Here is a 13347-nt window from a genome sequence, read left to right as displayed (position 1 = left end):
CTTCTTTTGGTTCCCACCCTGCTCCTTCTTGCAAAACTCGCAATGTATTTACTTGAAGAAAGCATATTAGCATTACTCAGTTTTTCTCAGCGGCAGCAGAATGTCTTATCTGGTGCAAGTGTGTAGGAAGTATAGAGCTATTTAATTATGAAAAATAGTCATGATCCCCAGAGACTATTGAATAAGATGTCCAAAGCAATTGGTATATAGTAATCTTTGTTAAGCATAAGTTTTGTTAAACTTATTTATAAGTTTATACTTATACTTGATTAGGTATGACCAAGAAAAGAGGAATTCAAGTAGAGTGATGATTTAGTGACAGTAAATGCAAGCAATTTGCTATATGGTTAATTAAAAGAACTCTTTATATAAAGTATGTGTAATTGATCTCTTGGATCTACCACAGATTTATTTGGAGGGAATCATTCCCATAACAAAATATTCTAAAATTCAGATAATATGTGCTTCAGATCAGCAGTAATGGAAAGAAAAGACTTTTTTACTTATGCTTTAAAATAATGTGATTATAAAAATAGCAAGTTTGTGGCAGATATTTTGGAAAATATTGGAACATATAGAAAAAAAGTAAGAGAGTAATTTTACTAGTCATAACCCTTAGAAGTATTTTGTTTCCCATTTTCCAGTCTCAGCATGTGGAACTAAAAAAAAAAAAAACAATTATATTATATATATACTTCTGTAGCTTTTTGGAGCACAGTGCTTTTCTGAGTGCTTGCTTGGATTTCTTCATGCCTCACTGGGCTCTTTGAAAACCCTGATTCCTCACCCCAGAGATAGACATGATCCACAAAGAATGCTGCTGTTTCATAGCTATGCCAACATGCATTTTCCTAGACACGTGAGACGCTTGTTGAAAATAGTAACTTTTGCCTACTGGTTTGTGAAGGTGTAGGTATTAGACATGAACAAGTATTAAAAATAAACAAACTTTAACGTACATTTTGGCAGGGAAAATTGAGAGAAGGAAAGTTTCTAGAAGGTTCCTTAGACAGTGAGGGCAGAATCCTTGAGAGATGTCTCAAATCCAGGGTCATCCAGCAGCTGGGTGGCTCAGTGGTTTAGCATCACCTTCAGCCCCAGCGTGATCCTGGAGACCTGGGATCGAGTCCCACGTCGGGGTCCCTGCACGGAGCCTGCTTCTCCCTCTGCCTGTGTCTCTGCCTCTCTCTCTCTGTATGTCTGTCATGAAAAAATAAATAAAATCTTAAAAAAAAACCCAAAATACCCATGGTCATCAAGGTGGTGAGGACAAAGTTACCTGAGTTGGAAGGATTTCACCTCTCTGTCAGGTGATCCCCTCAGTTGGGTTTAAGGAGATTGTGAATAAGCTCTTGATTTTGGCATCCATGTAGGCTAGTTAGCTTTATACAGAAAAACAAATGAAAGAAAAACCAAACAAAAACCCCCATTCCTTGGCTGCAGATATTTGTGCCCTGATGAGTTTAGTCATATCACTTTGTTTTCTTTTTAAATTGTAGCTAGAGAAATGAAAAAAGGATCACCCTGACAGCAAAGAGAAAATTACTTTACCATAGTGGGTGGATAATGTGCTGTGAGGTCAGATTCTTAAATATCTGTGGTTGGAATTTTTTTTTTAATTTTTATAAGGCTGAATGATTTTATTACCACTAATAACCTGTGTGACTCTGAAAGCTAAAATAATCTGGGTAATCAAAATTTATGCTTTAGGACAGAAGATGATTATCTGCAGATGAGAGGGAGGAAATTCTTCTTTCCCCAGTTTTCTCTGCTAACGACACTGTGGGTGAGTAATTCTGTGAAGCTTTGGCTAACGTTCTGTGGTGGATGGGTGGGCAGGACCTTCTTTGAAATATCACATGGTGGTGGCTGTAGGCAGTGAACTAGGCAAGTGATGGAGTAATCGGAAAGTTTATTTAGAGCAAAAGGACCACTTGGAGATACTGCAAAGGAGGCTGATCTTAAGATATTTGGCCTCTTGTGAAGAAGTCCATTCCTTAAACTGTTAAGCTTTAATTTCTTCATAAGTTTATTTTAAAATGAAAACAGCTCTTTATGATGGAGATTGTTCATTGTATGGGAGTTGCACCATTTTTGAGACACTTTCTTCCCCATGTTCTGCAAGATGGCAGATTCGGGTGTTTTAAACAAGGAGTTGGGGAGAATAGTATTAAAAGTATGCTGGGTTTAATCTGGGTTCATGGAAGACAGGACTTTCTGTTATTATTCAAGTATGAATGGATTTAATTTGTGGATTTCTGTTCCAATAGTTAAAGGAAAACTATTCAGAGTAGAGGTAACAGATTGAAGTATGTGAATTTCTTCCGTAACCCTCTAAATCCGATTATATCTGACCTAGAGCCCCCTCACACGAGGATGGCAAGAAATCTAAGCTCAGTCAATTACTACCCATTCTTCCAGAAATAGACTTCTATTCCAATGGTGCTAATAGTTTAGAAAAACAATCTCTAAAAAAATTCTGCATGTGGTGTTCTATTAATGTTTATTACAAAACATACAAAAATAGAATAGAGATTTCTGCAACTATTATTTTTTAAGTATTTAAATTATAATATTAATAGAATACATCTTTGTCATAGTGTTATTCATAATTATTAGCAAGCAAAACTTGATCGAGTGTGCTTTATAGTTTTGAAAATATTCATTTTATCGGTGATGCAAATGTTGGCTCATAAGTCCAGTTTAATTTCACACTTGGTTTTAATGAAAACAAAGCTGAAAAAGATACCTAATAAGAATAAGTAGATTCATATGGATGAAGTGAAAACTTGATTCTACTTGTGAAATTATAACTTTTTTTTATATCTAATAATAGAAAGGTTTCGTTGAAATTTATCTGGTACATTTTCATGTTCCATGATGTCACTGAGTTAATAGTTCTTATCCATTAACATGAAGGTATTTCTTTGTTACATTTTACTGAAAGGTTTAAATCCAGTGATACTCTTTGTGTAGATGATTATAAAACAGCCTAGAAAATTGTATATCTAAGTCTTTTAAAGTGTAAGAAATGAGGCTTTTTAAAATAAGAGATAACATGCTTATTTAATTTTGGCAGCTAAGTCACATGTTTCCATTTCCAAACATCTGTTTTCAAAATGCTCTATCTATACCTTAAAATTCTTTTAGGCTATAGTCATTGTAGGCTCACATTTAAATGTCACCTTTACCTTGAAGGAACATATAAGGGTGGTGTTTTTTGAAAGAGAGAGAGAGAGAGATGAGGGGCAGAGGAAGAGAGAATCTCAGGCTGATTGAGGTGCGGCTCCATCTCACAGCCCTGAGATCATGACCTGAGACAGAATCGGATGCTTAAGTAAACTATCCAGTAGCCCCGTTTTTTGTTTTGTTTTGTTTTGTTTTTTGTGGTGTGTGTGTGTGTGTGTGTGTGTGTGTGTGTATGTGTGTGTTTAATCTTCCAGGTGTCTTAGTATTGACATTCACTTATCACAGGAAGGTAAACAAATCTGAAATGCGTATCTTTTTGTAAAAATTATATATATGTAATTTATGTTTAAATTTGACAGTCCTTTTAAATACTTTGCCATTAGATAACATTAAATAAAGGATGGTCACACAACCATTTCATTCCACTACATGGAAAGATTCCCTATGTGAGATCCCATAAATCTATAAACTGCTGTACAGAAGCTGCAAAACATAGCAATGCATGGAAAGTCAGTGAGAGCCTAGGCAAGCCTTGCTATCCTCTGCTTTGTAGACCTACCACTTTCCCGTCAGGTTAACTGAATACTGTGGCTGGTGTAGAAGGGTCTGACAAATGGATTATGTATAAGTTCTTTTTTCCCTTAAACTAATCTAACCCTTAGATGCAACTATAGAAGTATATTTATACCTGGAAAATGAGTGATACGTTCTCTTCAGAATGTCTCCTCTGACCTTTGACTCACACTGACACTAGAGGGCAGTGTTCAAGCCCTGGAGGCTCTGTGCTACTGTGCCTGTATGGAACTTGGGAACAGTAGGTGAGGCTGGGGCTTGTCTGCCCAGCGTTCAGCCTCTCTACAGACAGTTGCTCATGTTTGAGGGTCAGCTATCTCAGTGCAATCCTACAAAGAAGTGGAATCACTGGCCTCTGGAATCCATGAAATGTTCCACTAAGGAGTTGTGTGTTTACCACACAATGGAAGTTCTTTATGCAGTTTCAAGTAACTCACCATGAGGTTCTAGATCCTCAGCTCCCTACTGACCAGGACTTTTTACTGTTTTGAGTAAAAAAACAGCCTAGGTTCAGTGTGGGGAGGTGGATGAGGGATGGGCCAAACCTGTGTAGTGGATTTGAGGAGTTTGACGAAGGCTCACCTAACTCACAGGCATCTCTACCAGAAAGCCCAGAAGTTAATCAGTCAGATTTGCATTTGAACGCCAGATCCCCATGCTTGGTGAGAGACCTTAACAAAAGGTTTAATGTCCCAGAAACTCAGTTTCCTCTTCCATAAAATAGGCTAAAAAGGCTTACCTTTCAGAGTTGGGAAGAGGATTAACGATAATGTATGTAAAGTGTTTAGTATACTACCTACATGTTCAATAAATAGTGGCTTTTAACCCATTTTTCTTACTCCTTTTCTGCGTGTATCAGATCCCTTCTTCGTATTTGGAATGAGCAAAGAGAATATAATAGATTGACTATCTATCCAAAATTCATTTGTTGAAACCCCAGTAACCAGTGTGTTGGTATTTGCAGGTGGCGCCTTGGAAGGGTTTTTAGAATTAGAGTAGTTCATGAGGGTGGGGCCTTCATGATGGAATTAATATCTTGTAAAAAGAGGAGGAAATACAAGCTCTCTCTTTGTTTCACTCTCTCTCTGACTCTTCCTCATTCCCTCTCTCCTCATCTCCCACAATGTGAGGATGAAGCAAGAAGATGGCAAACAGTCTGCAAACCAAGAAGACCTCTTTATTTGATAAACGAAATACATTTATTTCAGACAATGGGAGTTCATGACTCAGAATGTCTATTTGAATCCCAGCCCTGATACTTACTATGTGTTATCCTAAAGTAATTATTAACCTCTTGAAGTTTTTTTTCTTCATCTCTAAAGTGGGTTTAAGTAATACCTTATGGAGTTATTATGAAAATTGAATAAGAGAATTCACATAAAGTTATTGACAACAATCATAATATTATCAGAGGTTGGTGTTATTACTCGGGGATTTTATGTAATGTGAAAAAGACACTGTTCCCACTCTCGAGGATTTTAATGACCGGAATGAGCTACTTCTTAGCTTAATGAGTGATTCTAGATGCAAGAAGACTGTCATATGGGGGGCTGCATTGTCTGTACTTAATGGTAAAGTGCATGTGTATTTCTAAGTACTTTATCACTATTTGCTGTGCCAGATGTCCTTCTACATCTCATTTATATTCAGCATGCTTTTTCTGATATGAAATCTTTCTTATATATTGCTCTTTTTTTTTCATTTGGCAATCTTAGGTTTGCTATGTAGTAACATGTCAAATAATTTGAAATTTTGTTCTTGGAGTTATCATATCCTACTCATTTCACTAAATACAAATGAAAAAAATGAAAAAAATAAATACAAATGAGAAATTCAAATAGAATTTGGGTTTAGATCAATTAAGTTCTTTTTAATCCTTATTATTTTCAAACACAACAGATGAATAGAAAAAAAGGAAAATACGTTTTATTTTTTTCCTTACTTAAAATTCTAGATTTGGTTACAAAATACATCAGTTAATTGTTGACATGATGATGTAGTATTTTCAGCTGATAAAGTCAAAATAAATTATGCTACTGAATTTATAATTCAAATATTTTGCTATAGTTCTTCATGTGTACATTTTCTTAAAGTGGGAATGTTTATTCAACTTGTTCTCTGAGGATATTATTTAGTTGCATAGAAATATATATATACTCCCCAGGAATGGACTCAACAGCATCACCTCAAATTTTAGATTCAGAAAGAATTATCTTAACAGTTACAAGATGTGCTCCTTCTGGGTTCATCAGAACTTATTACTCAAGCACAAAAGGTATAAGTAGAAACAATCTCTTCCTCTCCCCCTTTCTTTTCTCTTTTTCTTTTTTTTTCTATCTCTTTCTTTCTTTCTTTCTTTCTTTCTCTTTCTTTCTTCTTTTTGGAAAGGAAATAATAAAAAGTCTAGAATTCTATTGAGAATCACAAAGAGTCTACATAGTATTATACTTACTGTTTCTGCATTGGTTATCTGTTATTTCCTCCTAAAATCCCTGTAAAAGAAGCTTTAAAATTACATTTGTTTCTCAACGTTCAAGAGAAGGAATGCTTATAGTTGTAGTAAAAGAAAATATTTTTAAGATTCTGAGAAAGTCCCTAAACTGAAAGAAATGTATCCACTGAGAGAAAGACATTGTGCTATTACCCGAGGGATTTTACAGGAATGGAAAAGACATTATTCCTGTTCTCAAGGAATTTATGATCTAAAGGAAAATTAAGAAAAGATGTGACTTTCACTGAAAGTCTAGGCTGCACTTTCCTATAGCATTTTCCCTTTGCACCTTTCTGGACAGAGAAGCACTTAAATGTGAATAATAATTATTTAAAAAATTCCCCTCTGGGGGGAATTAGCATTAAGGAAAATATCAAAATATTATTTCAGAGATGAATGGTGAAGAAAAGGATAATGAAGAGTTCAGACTATACCTATTTTATATTCACTATATGAATGCACTAGATGAATCACAGAGGGTTAATATTTGTTTCAAGTCAAGTCCCCGTGTCCACTTTCCCTGAGTCAGAAACATAATCCTCATCCTTGGATACCCAGTATTAATGTTCCTCCCAAACTGATCATATGCTCCATTTCCGTGTGTTGCTTAATTGTTCATCAGCTCCTTTCAGGAAGAGAAAACAGTACATGTTTATGTGTTTATTTATTTGTGATTTTAACTTTAAGTAATCTCTATGTCCAATGTGGGGCTCAAACTTACAGCCCTGAGATCAAGAGTTGCATGATCCACTGACTGAACCAACCAGGTGCCCCAAAGTGTACACATTTAAAAGCTAATAAATTTTATGTGTATTTATTAGTAAGGTTATCTAGATACTGCCTCTTTCGCAGATAAGCTAAAATTACAACACATAGCTGATATAAAATGGAATCTGTCATGTTAATCTTTTTCTTGTTTTGAAATCATACATGAATTGACTCTGAGAAATTCAATTGACTGGATGAAAGTAAAAGTTTTGAAAGCTTATTTAGACATAAAAAATTGAAGACATAATAGAGGGAAAGAGTTGGAAAATTGGAAATAACATTTTCTGTCTTGCAGCCACCATTCTTCCAACACTTCAGCTTTGTATAAAATTATTTGGGGAGTATTTTAGGATCTCTCTTTTCCTATGTGACCATATTTTGTTATCAATATCAATATAACAATTAAAGGATTTAATTGTTTCTTACCCAATGTGTATAATTTCATGTTTCTTACCCAATGTGTATAATTTCATGTTTCATGTTTCTTACCCAATGTGTATAATGTTTCATGTTTTCATGTTTTAAAATGACTGTAACATTGATGAGAAAATGAATTTAGGTAAGGCTTGATTGGTATAAAGAGGTAGTGTGTTGGAAATCCTAGAATCACTAAGATTTATTGATCTTGTGTCTTCCATTTAACATTGATATCCATAAAGGAAAAATGGCAATGGAATGTTCCTCCCCCTCCCCATCTCCCAGCTTTGTTAAAATGTAATTGGCATACAACATTGTGTAAGTTTAAGGTTTACAAATGCTGATGTATCACAATATGCTCATCACTGTTGCATTAACTAACATCTCCATCACATCACAGGTCACCATTTCTTTTAAAAGAACATTTAAGATTTACTTTCTTAGAATTTTCAAATATACAATAGGTACTGTTAACTAAAATCACAATACTGTGCATTAGTTCCTGAGATCTTATTCATCTCTAACTGCAAGTTTATACCTTTTGAGCAACATTTTTACCTTATCCCCCACCCTTAGCCTGGTAATCACCATTCTACTTTGTATTTCTACCAGTTCAGCATTTTTAGATTCACATATAAGTGATACCATATAGTCTTTTTCTTTCTGTCTGACTTATTTCACTTAGAATTATGCCTATATATATCTCTCTCACATCTCTATGTATATACCACATCTTCTTTATCCGTTCTTCCATTGATGGGCACTTGGATTGTTTTCATATCTTGACTGTTGTGATTAATGCTGCAATAAACATGGGAATACACATATGTCTTTGAAATCTTGATTTCATTTTCTTTGCATATATATCCAGGAGTAGGATTGCTGGTTCATATGGGAGTTACATTTTCAATTTTTTTGAGAAGCCTACATACTTTTTCCATAGTAGCTATAGCAATTTATGTTCGTATCAATATTACATAAAATTTGGCAAAGGGATGTTCTTGTCAGAAGAACTCTTCTGCCGTCTTAGGTAGACTATTTTCTAGAAATTCATCTCACTTTCTGCCTCTGGCAGAGCAACTGCAATGAAAATCATAGGTGCCCTTTGTCTATACCTTATGGGAATTTCAAACCTAGAACATCTCCTAAGCTGTTGGTTCTCTCCTTTTGCGCCCTCTAGACTAATCTAGCTCTCCACTGTCAAAAATGTGCCCATATCTGTGAAATAGTGGTATTGGAGACAGAGTGGATGGCATGCTAGTGAAGAGACAGTAGGAGTGTCAGTAAAAGAATATAAAGCAAGAAGCGTGGGTTTTCAGAGTCCATAGGCTAACTGGTTTGTGCTCCAATCATAGCTCCATTGTATTTCATCATGCAGTTTAGAAAAAATTTTTTAAAGATATTTATTTGAGAGAAAGAGCACAAGTAGGGGGTGGGGCAAAGGGAGAGAGAAAAGCAGACTCTTCACTGAGCAGGAAGCCTGATGCAGGGCTCCAGCCCAAGACTCAGATTATGACCTGAGCTGAAGGCCTGACCTGAGCCTAAGGCAGACGCTTAACCGACTGAGTCACTCAGGACCCCAATCATGCAGGGTTTTTTTATTTTTAAAGATTTTATTTATTTATTCATGGGACACACACACACACACACACACAGAGATAGAGAGAGAGAGGCAGAGACATAGGCAGAGGGAGAAGCAGGCTCCATATAGGGAGCCCAACGTGGGACTCAATCCCAGGTCTCCAGGATCATGCCCTGGGCTGAAGGCAGCTCTAAACCACTGAGCCACCTGGGCGGCCCTGCAGGTTTTGATAGTTTGAAAAACTTTCCAGGTTTTTAGCAGAATGTCCCAATCTTGATTACTGTTACAGAGCTGTTGTAATCTTGATCTTACAAGAGAAAAGATTGTCATCTTCTATTTACCTGTAATTTTTTTCATTCTATATAATGATTCCAGGGTAATAATAATTACTATGAGCCTCACAGGGGATATTTTAATAATTAAAGTGATAATATCCTGAGAAATAATATATATACAAAACAAAGTGAGTAAAGTAAGATGTATTTAATGAATAATTTAATGCAACTGATCCCACTGTCCTTGCAAAACAAATAAGATGAAGGGAACTTTATTATTTTTAAGTGTTTTCTCTTGAAAGTCACTAGAGTATTATCTTCAATAAAAAAAAAAAAAAAAAGAGAAATGAGGTACCATTCTCTGTCCCCAGAGCTATAATACTCCCTTTTGCTTTGAAATCATGAAAGTTGTATTTCAATATAGAATTCAGATGATAGCTTAGTTTTTTCTTTTTAAGATTTATTCATGTATTTATGTATTTAGTATGTATGTATGTATTTATTTATTTATTCCTAAGAGACAGAGAGAGAGGCAGAGACATAGGCAGAGGGAGAAGCAGGCTCCATGCAGGGAGCCCCATATAGGACCCAACCCCAGGACCCCGGGATCATCACCTGAGCCAAAGGCAGACCACCCAGGTGACCTGATAGCTGGGTTCTTAAAGATAATATCACTGAATAGGGAAGTTGTAATGTAATTTGTGGGCAGAATTTTTTTCCTAAGACTATTCCCTATTGAGAAGTTCCAATTGTGAAGTAGGTTTTTTTTTTTTCTATTATGAATGGATGTAATTTTATGTGTGCACAAACACTCCTGCACATGTGTACATGTGTGTGCATATATGTGTACCTAGCATATAGGTGTGCTCTGCCCTCATATTGCCCATGCATCCTGCATGCTGAACCTCTTAAGTAATTTAGATTCAGATTCATCTAAAGGGAGTAGAAGACCCAGGATCTCCAGGCATTGGAATAAAGAGGTTTCCATTTCTCTCATCTCTGTCAGTCAGTCTTGGTTTTATTGTTGCAAGAGCTAAACTATCTGATATGCTTCAGAGGGTCTCACTGGGCATGTCTTCAATCGTATTCTTCCATAATGGTCACCAAGTCAAGACTATGGTGCCACCAGACTTTACTGAAGGTTTTCAAAATGTATTAGTTAGGGTATAGGTTTTGTTGTGTATAAGAGAGACTCACATTAACAGTGTCCTAAATATTACAAAAGTTTATTTCACTCTCTTTGTAATAAACTGGAGGCTGATGACCTGAGTGTGTTATGTTGATTTTGCTTCAAAGTTATCCAGGGGCCAGGTTTCCTTCTATCTTCTGACTCCACCATCCATTAAATGTTAGTTTTATTGTCATGCTTGAAGATAACTCACTATAACATCCACATCCTGGGTATCAGGATTGAGGAAGAGAGGAGGAATGAGCTATCTTCCTTCTCTTTAAAGGTACATCCTCAAAGTACACATATTACTTTTCTTAAATTTCATTGGCTAAAAATTAGGCCTATGCCCATAACTGGCTGCAAGTATAACTGGGAAATATTTCTTCTGGGTGGCCCCATACTAAGTTAAAAACTAGAGTTCTGTTTTATCCGACAACAGGAAAATACAAATTCTTCTCAAGTGCGTACAGAACATTCTCCAAGTTAGATCATATGTTAGGCCACAAAACAAGTCATAACAAATTCAAGAAGGTTGAAATCATACCAATTATATTTTTTAACCACAATGGTATGAAACTAGAAATCAAAAACAGGAGGAAAAGTGGAAAATATGTGGGAATTTAAAAAACACACTCCTGAACAACAATGGGTCAGAGAAGAAATCAAAAGAGAAATAAAAACATATTTGAAACAAATGAAAATGGAAACAAAACATACCAAAACTAATGGGATACAGCAAAAACAGTTCAAAGAGGGAAGTTTATAGTGATAAATGCCTATATTAAGAAAAAGAGAAAGATCTTAATTAGACAACCTAACTTTACACCTCAAGGAACTAGAAAAAGAATAATTAAACAAAGCCCAAAGTTAGCAGAGAGAAGGTGATAGTAAAGATTAGGGCCAAAACAGATGAAATACAGAATAAGAAAATAATAGAAAAGATCAACAAAACTATATTGGTTTTCGAAGAGATTAATAAAATTGATAAAATTTTAACTAGACTTTCTGAGAAAAAAAGAAAGAAGACTCAAAATTATAAATGAAAGAGGAGATGATACAGCTGAAATCAGAGAAATACTAAGAATCTTGAGACTACTATGAACAATTACACTCCAATAAATTGGACAACTTAGAAGAAATGCAAATCAAAACAAGAATGAGATACCATCTCACATCTGTTAGAATAGCTAACAGATATTAGACAAGCTAATAGCTTGTCTCTTGATCAAGAGACAAGAGATAAAAAAATGTTGGGAAGGATTTGGAAAAAAGGGAACCTTTGTGCACTATTGGTGGGCATGTAACTGGTGCAGCCACTGTGGAAAACAGTGTGGAGTTTCCTGAAAAAATTACAAATGGAGCTACTATTTAGCAACCCAATTTTGGGTATATCTCCAAAGGACATTGAAATCAGGATCTTAAAGAGATATCTGCACTCTTGTGTTCATTGTAGCATTGTTGACATGCTAGTGAAGATAAGAAACAATACAAGTGCCCATCAACAGAAGAATGGATAAAGCTGTGGTATATATACGTATGTGTACACACACACCACACACACATACACAACCACAGAGAGATATTATTCAGCCTTTAAAAAGAAGGAAATCTTGCCATTGTGACAACATGGATGGACCTTGAGGGTATTTGCTAAGAGAAATGAGACAGGAAAAAAATACTGTATATTTTCCCTTACATATGGAATCTAAAAAAATCCAAAGTCATAGAAACAGAGAGTAGAGTGGTGGGTACCAGGGACTGGGGAATGGTGGAAATGGGGAGATGTTGGTAAAGGGTACAAATGTCCAGTTATAAGAAGAATAAGTTCTCAGGATATAGCATACAGCCTGGTGACGATAGTTAAAAATATGGTATTGTATACTTGAAAGTTGCCAGAAGAGTAGATCTTAAATATTCTTACCATAACAACAATAACCAAAAGGTGATTATGTGAGGTAAAGGATGTGTTAACTCACCTTGTTGTAAACATTTCACAAGGTATACACATATAAAGTTATCACATTGTACACCTTAAAGATATATGTTATTTGCCAATTATATCTCAATAAAGCTAGAAAAGAGCACAGTTGAGAAAGTAATGTGAAAAATTAATATTAGTAGTGCTGAGTCTTGACTTTCCTTATAGTGTTCCATGTAGCAGGACATTCTCTTGGTCTTTTATTCCAGCTTTGGCATCCAACCATTTTGCAGGAACTCATGTTCTTCTCATCTGTCCTCAGCTTTGCATCTTTTTCTTTGAAACTTTGCAGAGTTTTCTTTTCATGTAATTGGGATGCATTTATCTATCTCTGTACCCAATGCTAGAACAATGGCTTCAAATTCAACTGTTAGAGAGACCAAACTGGTAAATGAAAGAAGTGAAGTGGGCCAGGTGTGAGGTAGAAGGAAGTGGTGGGGACTGTGGCTGATAAGGGGGTACACACCCCATCTATGGGGAAAAAGAACCTGCTCACTTCAGGAATAGTGACATTCCAGAACACAGCCAAGGTGAGGCCACATCTCCTGGCTTTTACAGAGGAGCTGAAAGTTTGGATTTTTTAGGTTGATTTTCTTTATATTTTAAGTGTTAGCAAGTGATTCATATTTTTTCCAAAACAGTATGACAGCCAAGAGTGAACTTTTGCTGGCTGCCCTGGGCAGCTGTTTTACAGACTTGGCTTTAGAACATCTCAGCATTACCCGAGGGGGCTGAGCTTCAAAACTGTCCAATTTGGGCATTCTCCTAATGAAGGGTTTTCTCTCACTTAGTAACTGTTGCCATATGCTTCCCACGGGTATAATAGTGCCCCGATTTTGCAGTGTACTTGATAGTTTCCTAAGAGCTTTTGCACATAATTGCTTATTAACCTTTAACAATAAC

General features: G+C 35.8%; 2 long non-coding RNA genes across 4 annotated transcripts in view; one reads left to right on the top strand and one right to left on the bottom strand.

The window, feature by feature from the left end:
* The window catches only part of LOC140641265 (uncharacterized), a 38431-nt gene extending 34299 nt beyond the window's left edge, over positions 1-4132 (bottom strand). Inside the window, exons 1-2 of one of the 2 annotated variants that reach the window (XR_012037813.1) lie at positions 3878-4132; positions 960-1200 (exon numbers count right to left, since the gene is read on the bottom strand). This is a non-coding gene — a long non-coding RNA (uncharacterized lncRNA). The remainder of the gene's footprint in view (positions 1-959; positions 1201-3877) is intronic. The other variant, XR_012037814.1, reaches the window with a different exon arrangement.
* The window catches only part of LOC140641264 (uncharacterized), a 322998-nt gene that overhangs the window by 219614 nt on the left and 90037 nt on the right, over positions 1-13347 (top strand). For both annotated transcript variants that reach the window (XR_012037805.1, XR_012037808.1), the window contains exon 6: positions 1711-1786. This is a non-coding gene — a long non-coding RNA (uncharacterized lncRNA). The remainder of the gene's footprint in view (positions 1-1710; positions 1787-13347) is intronic.

Source organism: Canis lupus, chromosome 10 (genome assembly GCF_048164855.1).
Source record: "Canis lupus baileyi chromosome 10, mCanLup2.hap1, whole genome shotgun sequence".
In the NCBI taxonomy this organism is placed as follows: domain Eukaryota; kingdom Metazoa; phylum Chordata; class Mammalia; order Carnivora; family Canidae; genus Canis; species Canis lupus.
This window is presented reverse-complemented; position numbering and strand designations above follow the sequence as displayed.